The sequence below is a fragment of the Megalobrama amblycephala genome, linkage group LG16 (assembly GCF_018812025.1).
Source record: "Megalobrama amblycephala isolate DHTTF-2021 linkage group LG16, ASM1881202v1, whole genome shotgun sequence".
Lineage (NCBI taxonomy): Eukaryota > Metazoa > Chordata > Actinopteri > Cypriniformes > Xenocyprididae > Megalobrama > Megalobrama amblycephala.
In genome coordinates, this window is record NC_063059.1 from 42,227,966 (window position 1) to 42,238,866 (window position 10,901).

General features: G+C 38.1%; 1 long non-coding RNA gene across 2 annotated transcripts; it reads left to right on the plus strand.

The window, feature by feature from the left end:
- Window positions 1–569: 569 nt before the first annotated feature.
- Window positions 570–5,303, plus strand: LOC125248151. 2 transcript variants are annotated; one of them, XR_007180257.1, is made up of 4 exons: window positions 570–706; window positions 2,328–2,379; window positions 5,041–5,126; window positions 5,214–5,303. It is a non-coding gene; the product is annotated as an uncharacterized LOC125248151 (long non-coding RNA). The 2 variants fall into 2 exon arrangements; XR_007180256.1 differs by lacking the exons at window positions 5,041–5,126; window positions 5,214–5,303 and adding an exon at window positions 2,542–3,099.
- Window positions 5,304–10,901: the final 5,598 nt, after the last annotated feature.

Genomic DNA, 10,901 nt, shown 5'->3' on the forward strand with positions numbered 1-10,901 from the left:
CATCCTAACATTCTCTTTTGGTTAGCCAGGAAAGTTTTCTTTATGCAAATAGAACATTCCCTGTTGGTTTGGAGAACGTTCCCCTAACCTTCCCAGTATGTTCCCCTAACCTCTTTACCTAGGTGAACAGACGTCCTGTTTTTCCTTGGACAGTCCCTTATTTTAGCTCTACTTTTAGTGTACCGACTCATTATGAAAAAAAAGAAAAAGAAAAGATTTGTCCCATGTTTCTTCTTTCCTAAAATTTCTTCATTGCTGAGTGATAGAGCAATTAATAATCTTCGGTCACATGAGAAGAATAGCCTAATTAAAGGTAGCCAATAGCGTCATACTAGATTTTGTAGAACAAAACAACCATCCAATCACAATTCTCTACCGATTAACTAGCAGTATCCGGATTCCGGTGTCAGTAGTTATGTTTCCATCCAAAGTTGCAAATTTAACTTGTGCGCAAAATTGGAATATCACATAAAACATTTGCGAACAAAGCGTAGTTTCCATTCAGTGAGCCGAAGAGAACAAAATCATCACTTTCTGATAAACTGACGCTAAATATCACTAAGAAAAATGGAAGTTGCTGCAGTAGGAGAAGCGTATAATTTTGTATATAACAAAGTACGTATACAGAAGAAATGCAATAAAGTTATCTTGCTTTCGGAGGCAGATGCCTGCTGTTTGTGAACGCAGTCGTGTAAGACATTTAAAGGTAATTCTACTGAACACTTTGATGGCAGACTTTGGTCAGGCCTTTCAGTACAACCAAAACAACATTTGGTTGGTCCATTTATGCCATCTTATCGCATAAGTCACATCGTTTTTTATGTGCATTGAGGAATTTATTTGGTAAATGTGTTTCCATCATCATAGTTTATACGCATGTATTCTTATCGGATAAAACGTTTATCCGACTACATTGAGCGCGTACGTTTTCTATGCGCATTTTTAGAATTTATGTGCATTTTGGCATTTCCATCCAGCATTTTTTTTATGCAATATCTGAAAATGCACACAAAAATAGGTGGATGGAAACATAGCTAGTGTCAGTGCTAGAGAACGCTGAGGAAACAAGTTTGAACGTGAAGATGCTGTACTACTAGTTATAGCACGAAAAACATTAGCAGGTATGTAAAAAGAAACAGGAAAACTTACTGAAGTAAATCATGACTCATGTAATCTCTTTCAAATGCGAAAAGATGTCAATAAAACAGCTTAATGTCACGTAACACTTTACATTTACTTCAGGAAATACATTCAGTGTGTAACCAACTTGAACACGAGCGAAATCTGCATGGGACATTTTTTTGCCCTCAAGTGCAGATTCCTATGCAATGACTGGATTTCGCCCGAGACATTTTGCAGAGTAACGGTAAAGCTTTGCATGTTGCAAAATAAGGTATAGATTACAGATTTCAACTTTTTGAATATGCACACGTGCGCTCACACTTTTACCTGTGTGGGCGCTGCTGAAGTGCTGACAGAGATTATGCTTACACACGCACAGGTGGAAGGGTCTCCATGGCAACGACTCCGTGTGGTACCGTTAGTGATGGGTCCTCAAACCCCCGAGGATCGTGCACGTGCCTTTTTATCAGCATGACACACACACACACTCACACTTACAAAACTCACACAGATACACACACTCAGAAAGCCACAGCATGGATGAGATTCTAAGCCAAGAGACATGAACTCATATCACACACACACACACACACACACAGGGAATGAGTAACAGCAACAGCAGTTGTGCATTGAGCTTTCACACCGACAGCTATTCTGCTGTGTAACAGGAAATATAGTGATTTATGAGTTCCTGCATGAGTATTTCTTTTCATAATGGACAAACTGAAGTCATAAAACAAAAACCATCTAATTTACATGAATAGGGGCATCTGACCAGCTGACAAGCAGTGTTGCTTTAGTATCACTGATATAGTCTACTATTACAGTTTTTATTAAATGGGTCATGACATGAGAAAGCAAATTTGTGTTTTGACATATAATCTTAAAACATCTTCCTTCTTATCAACAAAGCATTTATTTAATCAAGCTCCAAAAATGGCTCATTCTGATATTGCGAGATCTGTGACGTCACGCAGCCGAATACATTTGCATATGACATCGACAAATAGTTAATAATGTTTTGTCTAAATGACGACTGTTTATAGGCCTAGTTTTTGGAATGATTTATCTCAGTTATTGGAAAATTTGGAACTGTAAAAGTAACTTTTTGAAAAATGTTTTGTGTTTTACCATAATTTCAATGTTCCCATTTTACATGCCCATTATGCAAAATTCACTCAAACACCATTACTTGTATTTTACAGAGAGCTGCTGAAGGGTGATGTGTTTTAATGGCAGAATTGATGTTTCCATCAGGTATGCTAATTTTTGGTTTTATATTCAAGTAATTCAATTTTGCATTAATTATTATCTACCCTTTTTGGCTTTGAAATGTTTTTAACAGTGGAATTAATTCATTTCTATCAGAATAATTAAAGGAAAAAATGAACTGATGCATGTGATGTTGTTGATCTGCAGTCAGCAGTGATTATGTTTGCAGAATACAGGTCCATCTTTGCTCTGGACCTTTTATCTCAGGCGGTACGACCAGACAAATTCCTCCTGTCCTCCAATTCTGGGTCACTTCTGTTTCCTCACGTGATTCACTTTGAGAAAATGACAGTGCCGAACCAACCCGCCTCCTTCCCCAAACAGGAGCCCGATTTAGCTCTGCCCTTCTGAACTCAACACCACAGAACTGTGTGTCATTCCTCATTCAGTTCAGGTTTCAGCATGAATGCTCTGGTATGAAGCGACTGGAGAATTAAAGATGAATTAATTGATACGTTCATTGAAAAAAGGGAGAGAGAGAAGGTGAAATATTAGGCAATAATGCAATCATGCCTTCATTGCATGCAAATGCCGTTCAGTTATCATTTTGGAAAATTAAAATGATTATTAAAAATTCTGTAATTCTGCTTTTGCATGCATGAAGAAAATTCACATGCTTTGCATGCATATTACATACTGCAGAAATAGTATGAGGATTATGTTAATATGCTATTCCAAAATGTTCATGTCTATGTCCTAAAACATTTAAAACTTTAAATCATATAACTTAGATTTCTTCTATGACAATAAACAAGGTACATTTTAACTCATTTCTCTTTTGTCTGAGCACATGTTGCTGCACCTGAAATACTTCTTTCAATTACAACACAAACATGTTCAGCTGAAAAGGTTCGTCACAGCAGGAATGACTCAACAGGAAGGAGAGCATGGATAATACGGAACATGACACAATGTGTTCTGAATATTACGGAACATACTTTATCACTAGAAAAAGATTGAAATAACCCCTTAAACATGAAAGCAAGATATTTCCCATAATGTAGAACCCTATAGGGCTTTTTAACACTCAGTCAAGAACCCTAGGGTTCTAAATAGAACCTTTTATTCTAAGAGCTTTAGTCACATACTAATGTATGAATCCACTCGAGTCTCTCTGTTGGTTTGTTGCATGAGTGAGCGTTACTGAAGCTGCTGCCTATAAAGAGCGTCTCAAATCAGACACAATCAGGCTCCATTTCCATTAGGATGCTGTTTGTGGACCGCTGCCAATGTAGACATTAGGCCGAGAGTCAGATCACTGCTTTTGGAGACACAGCCATTAAGTTTTCTGTCTAGGGTGACCAATGACCACGATCAAAAATTCAGGGCACAGGAGAAAATATTGTCGAGTTGTTTTATCCTGTTTTAGTTACAACAATCACTCAGAAACACAAGTTTCATCCAAAAAAACTTTCGTCAAGGTTATGCTAATGTTTTGCCTGTTAAAGTGTCTCTCTTTAGGCTGTTTTTCCTAGTGTGAATGAGAAAAACAGAAACTAGACCAGTTTAAAATCAGGTCAAATCTAGTGTTTTGCTGACCCTGATGTCAGTGTTGACAGCTTGTAGTTTTGTTCATAATACCGCAAGATAAGACTAAAAACAGCATCCCAGTATAATGCAGGACATTATGTGTAAAAATGGGGCTGTTCCCAAATTTATCAGAGAAATGAGGTCACACAGCTCCTTGGAAATCTTTTTGTGACGATCAAAGTCAGACAGTAACTTATTATGTTGTTTCAATGACAAAAATGGCGGTTGTCAATGTCAAAATGATTGCGAAGCCAATCAAATGAAAGTAGACGGGGCTTTACCACACAGAAGCCGAACGCTAGTTCAAGCAAAACGCTTCAGTTTTATCAGCAAAAGAGTGTGAGGTAAGATATAATTAAAGTAGTTCAACGTTTAATATTTGACAACTACTGTTTCACGATAGAAATGACCAACAGTAATATCCAGTGACTGTCAAATTTCGCTATACAGGTTTTATGTCAGTCCTAGTTAAATGTGACAAAACATGGAACGTGATTGGAGATATTTTCAGTATAATAGACATACAATTATATGGCCTTTCACACATAACTATTACTATAAAGTTTTAATAATCATTCTAATGAATAGTCATAGACTTTAGATATACAAAAATGGTAAACTTACATTATATGAATGGGAGAAACTGCAACACTCATTATGGTAGAATAAGTCCCGATAAAATGTATTAAACAATTGGGCATTGCGCATAGTGTTTTAGTGAAGAAATTTACGCCATCCGCACTGTATGTGGACCCAGTTTTGTCACCAAGTTTTGTTTCCAACTATGATGATAGCTCCGCCCCAAATGTACTAACATGCTATACAACACAGGCACCTCCCCCCTTAATGAGCGGACACGCCCCTTACTGCTGATTGGCTACAAGTGTGTTTTGGTACTCGGTCCGATTCAGTTTCAACAGCATTTCTCAGAAATCACTTACTGCACCTTTAAATCCTTTCTTTAAATCTTAATGATATTCAAAATATAATGTTCTAGACACGATTACAGCCTTGGTGTATATAAACACTCTCACTCAGGTTTATCCTGATCAGTCTGAATACTGTGAATGCTCCAGCCAGTGAGGTGCCCGTGTGTGTTTGATCTGTTTGTTGTAGAAGCAGTTTGGCATCTGTTTGCCCGCTGCTGTCTGGGTCTGGCACAGAAGAACCACAGCGGACGGATCAGAGCAGCCTGGCGGCAGGTAAACAAACGCTTGCTGGCAGTTAGTATGTACTGCTCTCTCTTCTTGCCTCTGTTTCTTTCATTCTTCTTTTTTCTCCTCTGACAGCGGTCTTGAGGCTCCACAATGATCACAAACAATGTTCCAAAGCCAGATGAGCTTCCTACAGATTTCAGCCAGAATTCTTTTCACTGTTGGTATGTGATAGAAATGAATTGTGCAAATCAGGCATTGCAATTGCAACCAACAGCATTGCAACTTCACGATTCAATCATTCTGAACACACCTTTCAATGCTCATCATATAATTAAAATAAAAAAAAAAAAACAAATACAATATACTCAATAATACTAAAATATTATTTGCAAATAGTTTTCATCTTAAAGATTAATCATTTATACGATTCTTCATTTGTAAGTCAATTTGGATAAAATTGTCAGCTAAATGAATAAATGTAAATGTACGTAAATATAATCAAAGGGGTCATGACTTGAGAATTCCATTTGCCTTGATCTTTTGACATATAAGAGGTTTTTGTACCATTAAAACATCCTGCAAGTTTCAGAGCTTAAAACATCCTCCTCATTATGAAAAAAAGCATTTATTTAATCAAGCTCCAAAAACAACTCGTTTTGATATTGCAGGATCTGTGACGACACACGGGCAAATACATTTGCATATGACATTGATGGATAGTTATACATCATCAGACCATAGGCCCCGCCCACTTGCGCTCAGTCTCTTAAAGGCTGACATTTGCCTACACTGGATGTGAGCATCACATCAAAAGCAAATAGACGCTGTCTACGCTGATACAGTATACAGATGTGTTCAGTTTCTGAAGTCATTATAATCACTGACGCCGTCTACACCGATACAGTATACAGATGTGTTCAGTTTCTGAAGTCATTATAATCACTGACGCCGTCTACACCGATACAGTATACAGATGTGCGTTCAGTTTCTGAAGTCATTATAATGATTGACGCTGTCTACGCCGATACAGTATACAGATGTGCGTTCAGTTTCTGAAGTCATTATAATCACTGACGCCGTCTACACCGATACAGTATACAGATGTGTTCAGTTTCTGAAGTCATTATAATCACTGACGCCGTCTACACCGATACAGTATACAGATGTGCGTTCAGTTTCTGAAGTCATTATAATGATTGACGCTGTCTACGCCGATACAGTATACAGATGTGCGTTCAGTTTCTGAAGTCATTATAATCACTGACGCCGTCTACGCCGATACAGTATACAGATGTGCGTTCAGTTTCTGAAGTCATTATAATGACTGACGCCGTCTACGCCGATACAGTATACAGATGTGCGTTCGGTTTCTGAAGTCATTATAATCACTGACGCCGTCTACGCCGATACAGTATACAGATGTGTTCAGTTTCTGAAGTCATTATAATGACTGACGCCGTCTACGCCGATACAGTATACAGATGTGCGTTCAGTTTCTGAAGTCATTATAATCACTGACGCCGTCTACGCCGATACAGTATACAGATGTGTTCAGTTTCTGAAGTCATTATAATGACTGACGCCGTCTACGCCGATACAGTATACAGATGTGCGTTCGGTTTCTGAAGTCATTATAATCACTGACGCCGTCTACGCCGATACAGTATACAGATGTGCGTTCGGTTTCTGAAGCCATTATAATCACTGACGCCGTCTACACCGATACAGTATACAGATGTGCGTTCAGTTTCTGAAGTCATTATAATCACTGACGCCGTCTACGCTGATACGGTATACAGATGTGCGTTCAGTTTCTGAAGTCATTATAATCACTGACGCCGTCTACGCTGATACAGTATACAGATGTGTTCAGTTTCTGAAGTCATTATAATGATTGACGCTGTCTACGCCGATACAGTATACAGATGTGTTCAGTTTCTGAAGCCATTATAATCACTGACGCCGTCTACGCTGATACAGTATACAGATGTGCGTTCGGTTTCTGAAGTCATTATAATGACTGACGCCGTCTACGCCGATACAGTATACAGATGTGTTCAGTTTCTGAAGCCATTATAATCACTGACGCCGTCTACGCCGATACAGTATACAGATGTGCGTTCGGTTTCTGAAGTCATTATAATCACTGACGCCGTCTACGCTGATACAGTATACAGATGTGCGTTCGGTTTCTGAAGTCATTATAATGATTGACGCTGTCTACGCCGATACGGTATACAGATGTGCGTTCGGTTTCTGAAGTCATTATAATGATTGACGCTGTCTACGCCGATACAGTATACAGATGTGTTCAGTTTCTGAAGCCATTATAATCACTGACGCCGTCTACACCGATACAGTATACAGATGTGCGTTCAGTTTCTGAAGCCATTATAATGATTGACGCTGTCTACGCCGATACAGTATACAGATGTGCGTTCGGTTTCTGAAGTCATTATAATGATTGACGCTGTCTACGCCGATACAGTATACAGATGTGCGTTCGGTTTCTGAAGTCATTATAATGATTGACGCTGTCTACGCCGATACAGTATACAGATGTGCGTTCAGTTTCTGAAGTCATTATAATGATTGACGCTGTCTACACCGATACAGTATACAGATGTGTTCAGTTTCTGAAGCCATTATCATCACTGACGCCGTCTACACCGATACAGTATACAGATGTGTTCAGTTTCTGAAGCCATTATCATCACTGACGCCGTCTACGCTGATACAGTATACAGATGTGCGTTCAGTTTCTGAAGCCATTATAATGATTGACGCTGTCTACGCCGATACAGTATACAGATGTGTTCAGTTTCTGAAGCCATTATAATCACTGACGCCGTCTATGCTGATACAGTATACAGATGTGCGTTCGGTTTCTGAAGTCATTATAATGACTGACGCCGTCTACGCTGATACGGTATACAGATGTGCGTTCGGTTTCTGAAGTCATTATAATGACTGACGCCGTCTACGCCGATACAGTATACAGATGTGTTCAGTTTCTGAAGCCATTATAATCACTGACGCCGTCTACGCTGATACAGTATACAGATGTGCGTTCGGTTTCTGAAGTCATTATAATCACTGACGCCGTCTACGCTGATACAGTATACAGATGTGCGTTCGGTTTCTGAAGTCATTATAATGACTGACGGCGTCTACGCCGATACAGTATACAGATGTGCGTTCGGTTTCTGAAGTCATTATAATCACTGACGCCGTCTACGCCGATACAGTATACAGATGTGTTCAGTTTCTGAAGCCATTATAATCACTGACGCCGTCTACGCCGATACAGTATACAGATGTGCGTTCGGTTTCTGAAGTCATTATAATCACTGACGCCGTCTACGCTGATACAGTATACAGATGTGCGTTCGGTTTCTGAAGTCATTATAATGACTGACGGCGTCTACGCCGATACAGTATACAGATGTGCGTTCGGTTTCTGAAGTCATTATAATGACTGACGGCGTCTACAACGATACAGTATACAGATGTGCATTCGGTTTCTGACATGCTCCATGTGCTTTAGTCTGTTAATACAGGACAAATGGAAGAGTGAAAGAACATTGGCTTTGACGTGTCCACAGCTGGTTTGTGTCTCTGTACAGACTTCAGAAGGATTATTTAGGTTATAAAGGTTTATTTTAATGGTGTCACTGGATCACGTTGGAGGATTATATGTTTGTTCGGAGCATTTTATTATGTAAATGAGGCACAGTTTAATGGAGAGTTCACAAAGAAACTTTTGTTGACAGATTAAGCAGTCGACTGTATTGGATCTGACAGCAGCTGCATCACAAATCGTAAGTAAATTATTTCATAATGCTTTTTATGTAAATGATGGTTTTATATGGAAAATATTTTCAATGGTGAGTTGTCGCTGATACTGTTTCTGTTATTACAACAGTGTCCGCTTACTGACAAGTCTTAAAGGAGCCGCACCTTAAAAACAGTTCATTTCAGACAGAGAGTCAGAATGAAGGTTGTTTTTCCTCATATATACTGTAATTGTTGTTGTTTTTTCTGCAGAAAATTTTAACATTATAAGTGAATCTCAAGGAATGCATTAAAATAATAAAAAATCATTTAATATACTTATAATATTTAATTATACTTAATAGAAAAAAAATAATATTTTGTAAGATTGAAATGTTACTGTTTAGTTTTTAATTATTTTTTTGCAAGATTGCTTAGGAATTATTGTATAATATACTTAAGATTCTCTCATTTATTTTGGTCTGTTAATGTAGACATTAGCTCTGCACATTTTGAGATGCAGCAAATGTCTTTTCCTGATAACCGCCCTATGCTAATGTCTTGTTAAGACTTGTTAAGTCTGAGATGTTTAGTTTCTGCCCTCCATTGTTCTGTTACATTCACCCATGTGAATAGAATAACTGAAATATTTTTTGGTTTCTCACTTGAATAAGAGTTAGAAAAATCAATGTCTTCACACACATAATTCCTGAGAGTTCAGCTCCCTGCTTCTCTCTAGAAAGGCGAACTGTGTTAAAGTTCAGCAGGAGCAAATCAAATAGAGAGCTGGAGAATAGAAGCCTGGAGGAGAGAGAACACAGACTCAGCACTTAGAGCGCCGGCCTCGGAGGTTACCGGAAGGTTCCTGGGCTGATTACTGGAATGTCATTCGGTGTCAGTCATTAAGTCTAATCAATGGACTGTGTCCGACGTACCTAATTACCCTCGACACCCCCAATGATCCTCCAGCAAAGGTGCTATAACCGGTGATGGCGTGTCTTTTTGGTGCACTGCAGTCCAGTTACATTTGCAAGATCTTTTATTACATCTTCAACTTAAAAATGCAGCTTATTAATAAGTTCAATATATACATTACAGAAAAATAACCAATATTTACTGAGATGTTCTGCAACCTTTGTCAGACATTTACTGTCTTAATTTAAAGGGGATATATATGTTAGCATTTTCATATATTAATCACTTTTTTATTGCCAATGTGTGAACAGCTTGTAACGAAACTTAAAAAACGAGACCTTCCCAGACTTCCTAGGTTTTCTATGAAAGCCTGTAGACTGATTTTTATGTGAAGGGGGCGTTTTTGCAGGAAAAATCCAAAGGATGTGACATTTACAAGAGCTCCCGAGAACCTCTCTTTCGTTCAATGGCATATGAAATGAACAAATGCTTATACAATGTTCAGGATAATGACATAAAGGCCATTCTGTACTGTAACATCAATGTGTCATGCAAAGAAAATTCAAACTATAGTCTCACATAGCCAGATCTATATAGTCTAGTCTCAAATATACTTTATAATCAAACTATCATAACAGTGTAATTTTAATGACCTCATCTGTCGACATGATGCCGCTGAATCACAGAGCTGGTGCAAACATATCCACATCGCTACGATCAGATGATTTCTGAACTGTTGTTTTGTCATCACTGTCATGAAAATTCTTACATGTAGCCCATTTATGTATTATTTAACGAGTTTGTTTGCCTATACAGGTGCTGGTCATATAATTAGAATACCATCAAAAAGTTTATTTATTTCACCAATTCCATTCAAAAAGTGAAACTTGTATATTATATTCATTCATTACACACAGACTGATATATTTCAAATGTTTATTTCTTTTAATTTTGATGATTATAACTGACAACTAAGGAAAATCCCAAATTCAGTATCTCAGAAAATTAGAATATTGTGAAAAGGTTCAATATTGAAGACACCTGGTGCCACACTCTAATCAGCTAATTAACTCAAAACACCTGCAAAGGCCTTTAAATGGTCTCTCAGTCTAGTTCTGTAGGCTACACAAT